Source organism: Stegastes partitus, unplaced genomic scaffold, assembly GCF_000690725.1.
Source record: "Stegastes partitus isolate 25-593 unplaced genomic scaffold, Stegastes_partitus-1.0.2 Scaffold728, whole genome shotgun sequence".
Lineage (NCBI taxonomy): Eukaryota > Metazoa > Chordata > Actinopteri > Pomacentridae > Stegastes > Stegastes partitus.
Window position 1 is genome coordinate 307,059 of NW_007578459.1, and position 16,294 is coordinate 323,352.

Here is a 16,294-nt window from a genome sequence, read left to right on the forward strand (position 1 = left end):
AACTTGACAAATGTAATAATAGATAAAAAAAATATAACGGAAATCATGACATTGCTTTTGGATTGTGGTTCAACGGAAATATCTTTTAAAAAAAACAAAAAAACACAAGCAAACAAGCATGATGGGACCTGTAAACTAATATTTAGTTGAACAACCCTTTGAGCCAATCACTGCCATCAGGTGTTTTCTGTAACTCTCAGTCAGACTTCTGCACCTGTTGACAGGTGTTCTGATTTCACTGCTCATCAGCAAAGTGCTCTAATTGGCCTGGGACAGTTTTTTTTTTTTTTAATTATTCTTTTCAACCACAATTCAAAAGCAATGTGTTTTTTCACTAAAATATAACTTTGCAAATTTTGATTTATTTACTTTTTTCAGTTTCTAGTTGTTTGAGTGACTGTTGTGAATTTTGCCTTTTCTTCAATGGAAGGGTGTGAATACATCTGAGGACGACTGTAGGTTGTTTAAAAAAAAAAAACATTTAAATGAAGCTGCAATTTTATTTTAAAGGGGTAAAGAAAAAAAAAACTCCAGTTTCGATCAACCGAGTCGTCGCTCAGACAGTCGATTAGTCGCCATTAACTCGTGGATCCACCTTAAAAACAGGGTGATCCCGGCTGGTCCCGCCCCTCCCAGTGTCGCGCGCCCCAGCACGCGCTCGCCTCCCTCTCTCTCTCCCCCTCTCTCTCTCTCTCTCGGCTGCCCAGCTCGCGCGGAAGAGACGTTGATCCGGCCGTTGGCTCTTTTCTCCGGTTCACCGTAACGGAGCACCTCCGCCCACCGCCCCGCCACCGAACACACCGCCAGCCAGAGCTCGCCTGCTGGGTCCGCTCTTTGTTCCAGAGCCGGTCCCTCCGGAGCACAAACACACATAGTGAGTTTTTTTCTTTTCTTCCAGCCTCTTCCAGCGGATTGATTTGTGGGACTCAGTTCGGGTCCGGTTCGTTTTCCGGGGGCTGCCGTTACCGGACCGCAGCCTTGTTTGAGTTGCAACCAGAGTGAGAGAAACTGCTCCAAGCGTCGGAACAAAGCTGCTTCTTTTTCTTGTTTTTTGTTGTTCCTCCTCATTTTTCCACCGCCGCAGTTGTCAAGTTGGAGCCCTGCTGGGAAATGGACGAACCCCTCTGAAGGGGAGCCTCTGCCCGCCGTTACCGACACCGACACAGGACGCGATTTGGACGAGGATCCGCCGAGTGGAGGTAACGTCTTCTCCTCTCTTCTGGGTTTTGTTGTTGTAAACTTTAACTCGCCAAAAGTCCGCTTTCCTTGAATTCACTTGTAGCTAAAAAAAGAAAGAAAGAAAAGAAACCGAGAAGCGCCGCGCTGCCGTTAAAGTGACATTTTGACGTGTTTTTCGGGGCTCCGTCGTGTCCCCGGTTGTCCGCACTGCTCAGCATCCGGGTAACGGTCAGAACTGCCGTTTCTTTACCTTGACACCCACTTATTAGCAACAGATTTGGGATTTTCCACAGGTGTTAACGGACACATATCCCGCTTGGGGGACGTTAAAACATCGAATTTGTTGCATTTTCCACTTTTAAAAAAATCACATCAAGTGTCTTAAAAAAACCTTCGAGGCTCTTTTTTTCCTTTTTTTTCTTTTACCGGATTGTGCCCGTCTAACGTCCCGGCAGTTAGCTTGGTTACAGCCCCGGTACGTGCCTTTCTTCTCCGGTCTGCAGTCAACGCTGTCAGATCGGTTCAGTAACGACAACTTAACGCCGATGTTTCCCCTCGAACCGAACCCCTCCTTAAAACAGCTGCAGCGCGACACGCTTTATCTCATAGCATCCATTTTGGTCAAAACTTTTTTTCTGAGCTAGTCTCTGCACGCATCTGTTGCTAAAAGTTGTCATTTCGGTGACACGAGGTGTTTTTCCGTGTTGTGGAGCTATGCCGAATTGGAGAGTCGCTGTCAGAGATTGCGCAAAGCCTCCTAGCATGTGCAAAATCTGAAGCGTTCACTGGCGGAGGAGGAAATGTAGTTTAAATCGCCGGTTTGCGGATGGCGCTCTGGTGGCGGCTCTGCCCGGGCGACACAACGGCACGTATCGGCCGCTGCAGTGGCTGCGAGGCAGGAATCTGTGTCTGGAAACAGTTTGCTCACAGTCTGTTTTGTTTTCCGACTGATATTTCCCCTGCTAACCCTTAAAGAAATAGAAAGAGCCGTTTTCCTATCTGTGAATCACTCTGCAACTGGGTTGAAAACGGGGCTTTTCCTTCGCCGAACACCGGTTGCTGCGGTCGGCTCGCTGCTGCTAATTGCGTGTGTTTGCGGTGTCACTTCACTCTGTTGTCATGAATGCGGCGGCGCCTGCAGGATGAGCCCGTTCAGCTCGTCGGAGTGGTTTCCCCACATTTCAAACAGGACCTGCGCTTTTGTCGGGCTCGCAAGGGCGGAAGGAGCCGTTTTGTTTTTAATTAACGGTACTTGGTTCTGCTGAAGAAGAACCGTCCTTACGTCATCTCGCTAAGATGGGCGGATGAGCAGCAGCGGCTCTGCTTCTTTTTTCCTCCTCTCCTCTCGTTTCATCCATCTCCTCCTCCTCCTCCTCCTCCACCTCCTCCCCTCTCCGGCTGGGTGTGTCCTGCCTTATTGCGTTAGGAAGGAGGGGGGATCCCGCATCTTGGCTCATGGTGACTCCTCCTCAGCTTGTGACCTCCAAACGAGGGCATTGCTCCTTCTGCTTTCTGCTGCTGCTAATTCATCAAACAGGGAAGCTCTTTTTGCGGAGAAAATCAGTAGCGAGGAAAACTTGTTAGAATATGTTGAATCTGAGGTGGTTCTGAGGGGAGGCGGTGGAACAATGACTCCACTGTTTGCTGCAGCCAACTGGGAAAATGGCCAGTTCTGATCAGGTGCTTGTTCTTTGCTGTCATTTCCCACAAAATCTTGCATTATCTGTCATTTCCATGCAGGGAGGATGCAGATAATTAATGATGCACCTACACTTTAGGAATAATGTTTGGATTAAGGCAACAGTTTGCCTTAATGCTACTGAGTTACGTTAACTGTGTGAGTAGAATTAGCTTTCCCTCCACAGTGGAAGGTATTTTTAATCACCACTTATTGATTGATTGATTGAGTTGACTGACTAAGTTGCTCCCGTTACAATTTCTGTAAGAGTTTAAGCAATTATTTCACACAAAAACAAAATTGTTCGCAATTACTTTTTTAAAAAATCTTGAATTTCAGAGTTATATTTGAATTCCCACTTTAAAAATTTCACTTTAATTTACACACAATAGAATAGAATGTCTTTATCGTCATGGCAATATGAAATGAAATTAGTCGGCTTTTTTTTAGTGCACCATAAATAAATGGCACATAGATGGTGGCAGGTCCTCAGGTTCAGACGGTTAGAGTCAGTGTCTGACAGAGTTCAGGTCTCTTGTGGCTCTGAGGTAGAAGCTGTTTTTCAGTCTGTTTGTGATTTGATGGACCTGAAGTGTCAAGCACAATGTTAAGCTGATGCATTATGATGCAAACCTAAGCCCTCAAAATGATGTTTAAAAGCTTTGTCTAAGTCAAGACATCAGAATGCAAACATGCATTTTATTAAGTGGTAGGAACAGATGCCCTGAACTCCTTTTTAGAGTGCACCCAACCTTTATGGTTTCTGAAACGTGACATATAAGCAACACGACTGCAGAAACCTTGTCGAGTATGTGAAGTTGTTATACACCAAGGATTATTATTTCAGGTGCCACAGATCAAAAACCCATTTGAGGAACAAGCAGATCGGTTGAAGCAGTGAGCTCAGGTGATGAACCGTGTGCAGGATTCTTTGGATTTCCTCAGGAGATGGTTTTGCGGTGCTGAGGCGTTCTGCTGCCGCACAGATGCCGCTGCAGCGCTCTGTGATGTTACGAGTTTGTAGATAATGGCTTTAACACTAACAGCTGCATGTGTGAAGTAACACCTCTGCTCCGCTCCCCTGAAGGTTAACCTTGTACTTTCTAATAAACGTGTAGTTATTTTTTATGAAGTGGCGTTTGCTTCAGGCAAGTTGGCCTACATCTGATATAACTAGAGCTGAAAAGATTAGTTGATTGATCGCTTCTATCACCGTAAACCGCTGTAGGTTTGGACTGTTAGCTGGACTAATCACCTGCAGGCTCTGATTGAACGGCGACAGAAATGTTCACGTTTTTCTCACTTTTTATATACTTCTCAGGTAATAGAGAAACTTAGAAAGCAGGTTATTTGATAATGTCAATGATAATATTTGCAGTCAGAGCTGTGAAGATGGAATACATGTACACGTCTCTACAAACAGGCAGAGGAGCTGGACCAGGACACTACGTTCCTCTTAAAGGCGCTTAATGTCTTGTAATTAACGGTGGCCTTTGTGCCCCCTCTGACAGCTGAAGGTATAGAAGTTATTCAAAACGTCTGAATTTAGCTCTGACATTAACTTTGTAAAGAAAATGGCACCAATGTAGTGATTCAGTCTGGGCCACCTGTTGGTTGGAGCAGCTATTACTGAACCAAACAGCTTTAAACAATCAAAGTCAATGTTTTTTTGCACTGTAATAGAAGAAACTTTGAAATCTGCTATTGTGTAGAAGTAGAATGTGGCCAGTTGTCATCGTAACAAGCTGGAAAGAGATATGTACGGAGGAGACTCACCTCTTGTTGACAGATGGTGCCGGTTTTGGTGGCATGAAGCTCAGATTGGCAACAAGAAATGAGCATTTACTAAAGTCAAATCCATTTTGTGGAGCAGGGTTTTGTACTTTGTTTTCTGCTTGATGAGCTGATGCAGCATCTCACATCTGGTAAATGTTTTTAAATTATGACCTACATTCAAATACCAATTGGCCAATATGTTTTCTAGCTGTTTACAGGATCTCCTGGACAGATTTGTTGTTTTAAAAAAAAAAAGCCCAAACAATGAGATTCTTGTACATGATTGTAGTGAGCAAACGGTGTCACCACAGTAATGGGTGCTTCTACGTCCTATAGGTACCAGATGGATGGAGCCACACAAAATAGCTCCACTTTATTACACGCACTGAAAACAATCGTAATAAATAATGTCTAAAAATAAAACAAATTAGTATCAGTATTGTCTGACCAACCTCCACCTCCTCCCAGCTGAGCACAGCCAGTCACGCTATCCCAGGACAGATGAGTGCTCTGTTTGTGTCTGAAGCTGCTGCTCAGGTCCTGATGACCACACGGACAGACGGATGCTGACGCGGTGCATCTGTCCTCTTAACGTCCTGCATGAAACTCTTCAACAGGAAGAAGCATTGAATATTTCAGGTATCACGCTGTCATCTGTTGCCGACACTCCAGGTTGTTTTACTGCAGTAATGTTGTGAGCGGTTACTACTCTTATTATGACCATGTTTTGACGAATCTGTCATTAAAAATGGAAGTGCTGTTGAAGCTGATCGATGGCTAAAGAACTAATGTTTTCTCATTTCTTATTTTGTTTTTGCCAGGTTAGGTTTTGATTATTTATTATGATTCAAGAATTATTAGAGTTGCAGTGGAGATCCCAGTTGGATGAAGTATAAAGCTGGATGTTGAGTCGTGCTTGTGATCAGACAGTTAAATGACAGAAGAGCTCCCGTTGTGGCTGGACCATGTTGTGGTCGGGGTCCTATGGAAAATATTTCTTTGAACTTTTCAATCAATCTGCCTGTTGTGTGTGGATGAAGCACTCTCCCTCGGAGCATTAATGACGTTTAATCTATTCTGTTATGTTGCATCGACTGTTCTGTGTCATGGATGTTGAAATCATGGATGTTGTTTTGGATGCTGTCCTCCACAGGCTGCACAACATGTGACATGTAGTGAATTGCGGCTTATTTAGCCTGTTGTCTTGAAGGAACTGGTCTCTGTGTTTCCTCCTGTCTGATGGCTCTCTCTGTTAAATGTTGCTTTTAAAATGGCCACTCTTAAAAAAAAAAAAAAAAAAAGCAGCCTTTGCTCTGTGAGTCTGCAGACACAGTTTTTAGTTATTAAATTACAGCACTGTGCACTATCTATTGTACCGTGTTCTGATTCTGTTTCCAGTCTATTAAGTTCACTGTAACAGGAGTTCTTTTTTTTTTTTTGTGCCATTTTCCGGAGAAAATCCAGCAGTTCTGGCCTCTACACAAAAAACCAGCCCTGATAAATCAATAGTGCTACCTTGTGCTCCACGCCCCTGTTTAAATGCGGCTGTTCCTGCCTGGTGTTTCCATCAAAACAAGAGGCAAACCAAAGATGTATATCGAGACATTAATATGCGGTTTTCCGTGGAAGTGAGCTTGAAATGTTGACATCTGAGACCAACGTGCTGCTCTGACAATCAGGCTGCAAACAAGTGTGATCTCACTGAATCCGACCTTCAGACCCCAGATGGAGGCTGAACCATCTGGGACTTGATTTACAGATCGATGTGATCCGAGTCGCCCCGAGACAGTTTCTTCCCTCACTGCTGATCTCTGAACTGCTGCGACTTCAGTCCTCTGTCACTTTATGACTGTTGCGCTGTTGAATGCTGAGGTTCATGTTGCTCATCCTGGAAATAGTTGTTTTGTAAAGAAGAATTACATTTAGTTCTCAGTCTGTGGACAGAAACGCTCTGATACACACAGTAGTCATGTTCTTTTCCTTTCACAGTGATGTGGTTGTAACTCTCTATCACGCTTTATATTTTAGATCATTTTATATCACAGAAGCTAGTTGACATTAATGTTAATTCAAAATGATGTTAAGAATCATTGAAAGACTTAAATCATTCTGAGAGAAAAGCCACTTGTCATTGTGATTTATTGCTATTCAAGGAAAGAATGAAGTTTACTTTTATTAGCAATAAATCACAATGATTGGTGGCTTTGCTTTTCCTCTGTGTTCTCAGTTTTATTACATCAAGCAATTGATTAACCAAGACAATAACAACCTGATTGATTGATTGATTGATATCTACAAAAATCATCAGTTGCAGCCCTTTTATAAACATTTATATCTATTACGTCGTCTGAAAATAATTTGAGAAGCCATTCGTAGGCAAAAATAACCAGACACAAGTGTTAATGTGTAGTTTGAATACAATATGAGATGCCTTTGAGATCCAAGTACTTCGTTACATACAAACTGCAAAAACTGCAAAAATTCAGTGAAAACCATTAAAGGGACTGTTGACCTGGAATAAGAGACATAGGAAAGCCTCCAATAGATGACAAGGTTAAATAGTCCCACAGGTCCATGTCACCACGTCGTCCAACCCAGATCCGCTGGGCACCGTCGCTGTGAGGACAGCATCCAGTCCTCCACCTGTAGCGTTCAGTATCACTGACAGCCACTACAACCAAAAACACCGTCCATTAACTGCTACGACAGAGGCTTTAAAATTCAGTGAAATGTGGAAACCCCTCTGCAGACGGAATCCCTGCCTGTGAACCAGATCCAGCAGCACACACTTTGTCTCTTATGTAAGTCCACATCAATTATTAATGGATGCACTGCAGCTCTGTGCAGCTCAGTCCTATATTTAAGAAATGGATGTTCTCCGCTCAGCAGAGCCGCAGTGTTCGTGATTATAATAGGACTGCTCGCTGTTATCACTGTTTTATATCCCTGCTGGCTGAAGAGTGGTCATCTCACCGTAATAAAGCACTATGACGTTACGCTTTTATTTATTTCTTTAATTAAGCCTTTATTTATCCAGCAAAGCCTCTCTCTTTTTAGAGAGTGTCGAGGCCAATACAGGCGGCAATAACAATGAGTTGTAGACAAAAAGACAACAAGGGTTTTCCTGGTTCCGAATGGGCCCCTGGGAGGTGACAACTAAAGGCAATGAACCCCATTTGACAGAAGTTATGCATTTTTCTTTCGTTTCGGAACATGGCTAAACAAAATGTCAGTTGTGCTGACTAAATGAAACTTAGCAAAAGTGGTTAAAAAAGGAAGTTGCGGTATTTATTCTTGTCATTTTGATACGGTTGTGATTTTCCTTTAGGGCTGCATAACATCTGTGTTGGAGGGCAGCAACACTTCCTCTATTCTGGATCTATATCTGGAATTATATTATAAAATCACCAATAACAATCCTTCGTTCCTTAAAATGTATATAATTATACCGAATGTGCATGTTTAGTTTCTGGAGTGTCTCCTTTGTCGTGTCTCTGTGTTCGACTGATGGCTCAGGTTGGCATTAGTGTAACAGTTGCATCATTCTGCCTTTAACTGACGCAGTATCAGTGACAAGACTTTATTCTCCGTTTCCCTTTGTCTGATCATTTTTTATTGTTTTTGAATTTGCTCCTGTTTGGTCCATTTGCATACTTACCATTGTATGCAAACAGAACCTAGCTTCGGCCGTGGCATGTGAAGACCCACCCCCTTCTCACCACATCCAGGCTGGAGCTGCCGTCCATCCACCTCCCACAGTCCTTCACACGACCATTACCGTCTCTCTGCCCTCTTCATGGAGCAGGGGATGATACAGACAAACTTTCTTGTTGTTGTTTTGTCTGTAGGTCTGCAGTTGACTTCAGCATATTGCTTCTTCTCTTTTCTTCCAAAAAACGACATACAATTCAGTGGATTATAAAAATAGATGCAAGTCTTGGTTTAGCATCAGCTGGAAGTGATGGGATCACGTATGAAGCCTCACAGCAAAGAGGACAGTTCATTTTACACTAAACACATCATCTAAACATTAAAAAACAATCAGCTGATGATTAAATAAGTCAATGTAAGACATACTTTTCAATGTCATTTGCAGTATTTCTTTATCATGTGTAATATTACTGAGCTACCAAAGAATCAATGCCAGCGTTCCTCAGTACTTTCACCATTCTGATCTTACTGTAGCTTGCTTATTTTACTTTCAATAACGTTTCATACGTATCGTATCTTATACAGAATTTAACGCATGAACCAGTATCGTGATAATGTTGTCTCTGACTCGTGTGCACCAGCAGAATGTGAAGATCATGGAGACATCAGAAGTGTTGGTTGCACACTGTATGTTCAAGTGCAGGGTGCCATAGCAACAGCACTGATGCTTCAGACTTTCTTAGCTGTTAACTGACTGGTGTAGCTAGAAACCAAGGAGATGAGTGACTACAGACACACTTTAAATCATGGAGGAGCCGTCACCACAGCTGACCTCTGCTCCTGTGCTCAGTGGACATGACAGAAGACACAGTGATGGACTCTCTGGTGTCCACATAGAGACCACATTGGACTGGCAGTGTGGAGTTGTCTGCCTCCTCATTGGACCGTCTTACCTTGTTGCAGTGGGTTCAGTGTGCACCTGCTTTTTGGAAATATCCACACAGATGATGTGGAGGCGTCAGCAGGATTGATGATTGTAACTGGACCATCAGACGGTGTCCTCCTGACACACACTTACATAATGGCGGTGTATGTGTGTGTGTGTGTGTGCTGGCAGGTGTTTAGTGGGTGGAAATGTGGGCGTTTGTGTGTGTTTGTGTCAGACAGGAAGGTTTGAGCAGCAGGAGGAACGTTCAACAACAGCATTTTCCTCAGCACCGCTTAACACCGAGCCCAATCAAAGAGTCTGTCTCTGTACTTGGCAGTATTTCTGAGCTGTCAATAAACTACATGTGTGATTAGGGTTGCTGCTCAGTCGCATTAGATCAAATCTGCTTATCTAATCTAATTACGTTCAGCTTTCATCATTTCCAAGTAACTAAAGTTCTAAATAAGTGAGTCAAAGATTCAATTCAGATCTTTAATTACCTTTGTTTGCATGTTACAGTTTTTATTAGTGGCCTAATAAACACTGACAGCCTTTAGCTGGAACCAGAAAATGAGATGAGCAGCATAAGATATGAAATGTTGATTAAATATGTATCAGATTCAAATAATGGAGATCCTGATTCACACTGTGAAGCTGTTAAGAAATTGATATTATACGCTGAAAAGTTAAATTGAGAGAAATTTGTGTGTCACAGAACCACCACGCACAGTTACAGAGGCATGCTTCTGTTTGTATAGGAAGTTATGCATTCTCCTTTTATTTATGACCATTTCATACCCAACAAAATGTCTCTTATGCTGAGTAAATGAACATTCATTTAACTGCTTTAAAAATCAAACTGCCGTTTTAGTTCTCAGTTGTCATCATTTTGGCGCTGTGGTGATTCTCCTCTGGGGATGGCTGAAATCTATTTTGGGGGGAAGCCAACATTTCCTTGATGCAAGAAAACCCCTGGACAGATAAAACAAAATGTGCCACAAGTGAAACATTATAAAATCATGAATAACGTGGAAGCTGAAATTTTTAATAGTTCAGAGTCACATAATGGAGATCCTGTAAAGTTGTAGAAATTGGCATCATACGCCAAAAAGGTAGAGACACTGATGTGACACAAAAGCACTGCTCACAGTTCCAGAGTCGTGCTTCAGCCACTGACTGCAGAGGGCACGTCGACTGGACAGCAGCCAGACATGTCATTTTAGGCCGTATGGAATTAACATTCATTATCTCCTGCTGATTTAAGCTGCTGCTTTTGATGCCTGTTATTTTAACTGGTGGTGGCAGCGGTCACACCAGCCAAAAATAAGACGCTGCTGCTGCCTGCTGCGGACGTTGCTCTTTGCTAATAACAAATACTAGGTAGAGGTAAAAGGTTCAATAAGAAACGAACATCGAAGCTGAAGAAATCCAGATCTTTAGGTGTCTAAAATGAACCCAGAATCTAATCGTACAGTGTTTGATGTGTTTAGACGCTTGATGCACACAGATGCATGACTCAGTGAAGCTCCATCGTGCATCATCAACCGTAATTACAACAAACATACAGTAAAACAAGGAATAAACACTCAGGACTGAGGCAGGAATCGTATTGATGAGGCTTTAGGTAGTGTTTCTCCTTTTGACTCACTCTGTCTGGAACAATCCCAGTTTGACCATTTGACGGTTCTGAACTGAAATGTGGGTTCACGGGATGTTTGTGGACGTTCTTTGTCCAATTATTTGCACTATTTGTGTAAAATGATTAGATTAAAGTTAGGTTAGAAATGAATTTGCTACTTTTATTAGTTCTTTTCTGAAACGAGCCACTAAAAGACGTGTTTATAGCTGTCTCTGCTTTTTACTAACCTGATCATTAGACCTGATTTCCATTTTGTTTCTCCTCATTATTCTGTCAGTATAGTGTTGTGATATTTCTCATCTTTAGTCCCACCCACAAAGGCTGTGATTGGCTGTTTGTTTTTCCATGGAAACAGTTGCCAATTAGCACAAAGGCAGACCTGTTTGAAACGCTGAAAAAAAATCCGAGATGTGGACAATGATTCAGTGGTGTGGAAGCAGGCTGCTGTACAATGCAGTTTTGTGACATCGCCACACTTCAGCACATCGAAGCAGCTGTTTTGTGAAACCTTGTTTAAATGAAGTGGAAACCACGGTCAGCTGACACGGACGGGCAGCTTCTGAGGTGTAAACAAGAACGAGAAGCTTTTAATTAAACAATGAACCGTTGTGAAGCTGTTGTCAGAGTCTATAGATGTTCACAGATCCGTCTACCTTGACATAAATGTAACATTAAAAACAAGAAGTACATAAAAAAGGAAAGAGACTAAATAACAGGATTAAAAGGAAAATTTACATCTACACAAGAAAAAAAAGGTAAAATTGTAAAATGTATTGCAGCAAAGAGGACAAGAATACATATCTGAATTTTGATATCTTTGTGAGCGCTGTGATTGTGTTCATTCATCATCACTGATGATGTGAAGCAGGATTTGTGTCGTCTTTCCCGCTCAGCGCTCCGACTTTCTCACCTTCCGAAGGTGAAGCTGCTGCTGTGACACGCTCAGGTGTGTGTGCGTGTTAATCCTGATAAAGCCGTCGGAGCAGAGAGGTGTTGAAGCTTGTTGTGAATGTGATGAGAGCTCTGTGTGTGTGTGTGTGTGTGTGTGTGTGTGTGTGTGTGTGTGTGATTCTACATGCTAACAGACATGGATGTGTGTGTTGCTGCTCTGTGGATTGTCACAGTTGATGTCAGGTGTTGCTCGTCAACAGTTGCGATGAGGATCAATATTTATCAGTTTGCTGATTTTCATCAGCTGACATTCAGTCTCCCCACATTCATCTGTCTGTGATTCATTCAATGAGCCCCAATAATCCTTCACGCTGTCTAAAAATACCCAGTTTAATTTTATTTTTATTGTCTGTGAAGAATTTAAATCACCATGTACTTTATTTATCTTTCCAGTCATGTTCTCAGCAAAAATGCCATAAATCAGATTTTTCAATCCTCTGAAATGTGGGATTTCTTTTACTTTTCTTACACTACAGTAATGTGACTATTTTTGATTTTGGACTGTTGGTCAGACCTTTAATTGCACCACTTTGTGCTTTAGGAATCTGTCTTGGACATTTCTCATTGTTTTCTGAGGTTTCATAGAGCAAACATTAACAGAAGTGTGTGTGAGAGATGGAGTACTGATACTGTGCATGCTTTGGATATCCCGTTGATAAAAAGTTAAGATAAGAGTCATAGTTTAGATGAGAAACTAATAAAACTGTACCTCAGATCCTGCAAAAGATGTTCTGTCATCTCGTTGCGTTTCCAAATCGAGCAGACTGCAGCTCCAAGTCGGGTTGTTTTTACATGATTCATTCAGCAAGTGCAGCTAATTTATGTTGTAGCTGTTTATTGAGTTTGTTCAGGCTTACTTTACCTCAGATGTTTTTGTAGGGGGATCTGTTTACGAGGTGTCTGCGCAGACATCAGTGAGGTGTTTCCCCTGTGGTCGTCATGTTCAAATGACATCCTGACAAAGGTCAAACCACTGATACTCTACTGCGGCCTGAAGGTCTAAACAAGCTACCGACAGGGTGCCGGTGGGCCTGCAGACTATTTCCTTATTCATAATGAAAATAAACCGATTCATACTGGTTTTTGATTTTACAAAATAAATATTCAAATGAAAGATACATTGGAGTCATTTTAATGTTTATTCACTTTATCTGACGTGTTATTGTTTGTTGAATAGCTGGAACCTCCTCCCATATCATTTTTGTAACCTGTAGCTGTAACCAAACTGAAACCAGAACCCAACCGCTGTGTGTGACGTATTTACACCAAGAGCCTGAAGCACACAGATGAATGACTCAGTGAAGCTCCAGTGTGCAGCATCAACCATAACTACAATAAACATCCAGTAAAACAGGAACTAAACACCCAGGACTGAGGCAGGAACTGTCCTGATGAAGGTTTCATGTAGTATTTCTCATTTTGCCTCACTCTGTCTGGATGAATCCCAGTCTGACCAGTTACAGACATTTTAACGTCATTTTTGCAAAAGCGGCAAAGTGTTAAACCCTGATAAGAGGGCAGCTCTCTCTTCGGCATTTCTGATTTGGAGGCAGTGGAGGCAGGTACAGCAGCCGCTCACTGCCCGAAATTTCCTTCATTTTCAGATTCAGATTGTGAATATCAAACAGACCGCAGTAAACTGACTCAGCTCCAGGACTGAGCGGCTGTGTAATTTAGCCTGGTGTTTGTGCAGACTCTCTACTTCACGGTGTGTGTTTGTGTGCGTGGATGGAGGGCGGGTAGCTTACTTGGCATCCCTCTGCAGCATGTTAGCAACTGATAAAGATGAGGGAATAAAGAGATGCCTGCTGCAGTGGAGAGTGAGTGTGTGTGAGAGATGTTTGAACCAGCAGGCTGCCACAACTGAATCACACAGAGATCTACCAGTGAAATGGCTCAATTAGTGTTTGATCAATACGTCACAGTTTAAATCTTCAGGAGCACAGCGTCCTCAATGTATTTATGTATTCATTCTGATCTACATCTGTGTGTGGTTGCTTTATGTTGCAGTTTGGGGACGTGTCACTAAACTCAAAGCAAGTTTATTGATGCTTTTATGAGGATACGATGCTGGCTTCTGTCTCTACAGGTGTGCCAACTCTCTCACTTTTAACCTGAAGAAGAACAACTATGTGCTTCATAAATTACACACATAAGTTAAGTGGATAAAGTCCATCTATCAACGTATATATTTATGTGTTATTGTACTGAGTAATGTAGTGCATTTTGTGGTTATTTGACAAACTGTTAACAGGTAGAATGACCAAATATACAACAGATCAAAGCACTAAAGCATCATATTGAAGCAAAAAGTCTTTTTCCAATATGGCCATAAATGAGTTCTAATCAGTGATTTTTAACACTCCAGTACAGTGAAGGATGTTAAAGTTTAAAATGTACACCAGAAAGTCTCCAGTATCAGACCAACAAACACCCCAAACCTCCAGCTGAACATGGACAACTGTTGACTCTTTGTTAGTTGACCTGTTGGTACCGAAAGCAGGCTCAGTGGCCCACAGGACTTTATAACACATTACAGATTCAGGCTGAGGTTACTTGGGACTATAGGGAGGTGTGTGTGTGTGTGTGTGTGTGTGTGTGTGTGTTTATGTTTTTGTCAGAAAGAGGCGTCGGTCAGAGGAGGAAGTGAGCAGATGGAGGGCGGATGGAGAGCCAACAGGAAGTGAAGGCTCGATGGTTTCCTCATGTTGTGCTGGCAGCAGTTAGGATTTCACTTCCCTGAACTCACACAGCCTCACACACAGCCTACAGGTGCTGTGTGTGTTTGTGAGTGTGTATGTGTTTGCATGTGTGTGTGTGTGTGTGTGTGTGTGTGTTGATATCTGCTACTTCTTCATCTCAGATATCAGGGGTTAAAGTTTAAGGTGTCTTAAAACATTACAGATTCCTTGGATTGAAACCTGCAGGGGCAGCTCAGGCTTCAAAACAGTTTCCTTTACCAATAATTTGCCACATTACTCATCAATTATGAATTGATTGTTTAAACAAACAACATACATATACATTTTTCAGAGCCATATCAAGCTATTTTAACCTTGAACATGTAATATTCACTGCAACAGCAGCTCGCTTACATTGGCCACACTTTGTAAACCAGCTAACACCTGCCCTTTTCTCTCATTCTGTGAAGCTTCATTGGAAGGTTTACACTATTCAAGTTTTGGTGGAACTGTTAGGGGTCGACTAATTATTGGCCTGGCATTCAGCCTTTTATCTGCATCTTTTATTTGTTTGGTTTTATACTTATTCCTGATAGAACAAATTCATAACTATGATTCAGCCGCCTCTCTGTGTGTAGTTAGTGCAGATCAATATGTCTGTTTTGGGCACCGATACGCATTCTTAGTAGTCAAAGACACTGATAACAGATATTTTAAACTGATATACATTTGCTCTAAAAATGAAAATCCTGGTGCCAAAATTTAGAATAACACAAGCTCCAGCACTTTAAGCTTTATTGACAAGCCTTTGTATATTTGTGTTTTATATGTTTAACAAAAAGAGAACTTCAGCATTTATGTGTCGGTATCTGTTGGCTGTCACTGGTGACGTGTGACCAATCAGATAGAGCTGTGGGCGGGACATTGCTCAAGACAACACAGTGGTGACCACAGGTAGAGAAAGGCGGCTGCATCCGAGCCAAAGTGTCACATTTTTAATTAAGCTAAAAAAAATTTTTTAAAAACGTGCCCATAGTCTGAAAAATGTTGAAAATCAGATGGTCAGTCGATCTCTGGGCTGCAGTCACCACTCATGGGCTTGTCCCGCCTTCAGCCCTGTCTGATTGGTTACATATCCCAGGTACTAGCACATCACTGCTAACCTGAAAAACACACGTTGTGTTGTTAACATGTAGCCAAATTCTGTGACAGATGAGTGATGTCAAAGTAGCTGTGCAGTTCTGTGGGGAAACCCTGCTGACGGTCAGTCGTGGTTCCTCTTCAGACTGCAGACGCTGCACAGTAAATCCCTGCTGTGGTTTGTTTTCTGGCCTCATGTCAGTGTGCTGTCGAGCTGACCGGAAACTCTGCCAGCGAGGAACCCACCGCCTGCCTCTGTGTAGAGGGTCTGAATGGTGCTCAGCCCTTAGTCCTCGTCCTGGTCCTGGGCTCTGGTCTGAGAGCTGGGAGTGGGGTCGCTGGAATGCAGTGTTTGTGTTGGAGAACTGGGCGTAGCTCGATTTGGCCACGGTGACTGAACACAATCAGCACGCAGCCATTCATCACAGTGTGTGCACACAGAAACACACAGCTCAGATCTGAACACACACTCTGCTGTCACAGCCAAGACGCTCCAAACTGGGACAAGATGAAATCTGTTAAAACATAAAAAACATCAGAGAGGAACAGGGACCTGCTCGCTGCTCTGCTGTTTGGAAAAAGCTCAACTTTTGTTCAAAGACTGAGTTTATTCTCAGCTGTTCCACTTCTTTTTCTTGAGCTTGAATGTTTTTACAAGTCAGTGACTTCCG

At 42.4% G+C, this 16,294-nt stretch overlaps 1 protein-coding gene across 1 annotated transcript in view; it reads left to right on the plus strand.

Moving 5' to 3' along the window:
- The first annotated feature begins 492 nt into the window (after positions 1-492).
- The window catches only part of LOC103364223 (plasma membrane calcium-transporting ATPase 1-like), a 58,188-nt gene continuing 42,386 nt past the window's right edge, over positions 493-16,294 (plus strand). Inside the window, exon 1 of the mRNA XM_008291272.1 lies at positions 493-1,199. The gene's annotated coding sequence lies outside the window, so the exon portion shown is untranslated. The remainder of the gene's footprint in view (positions 1,200-16,294) is intronic.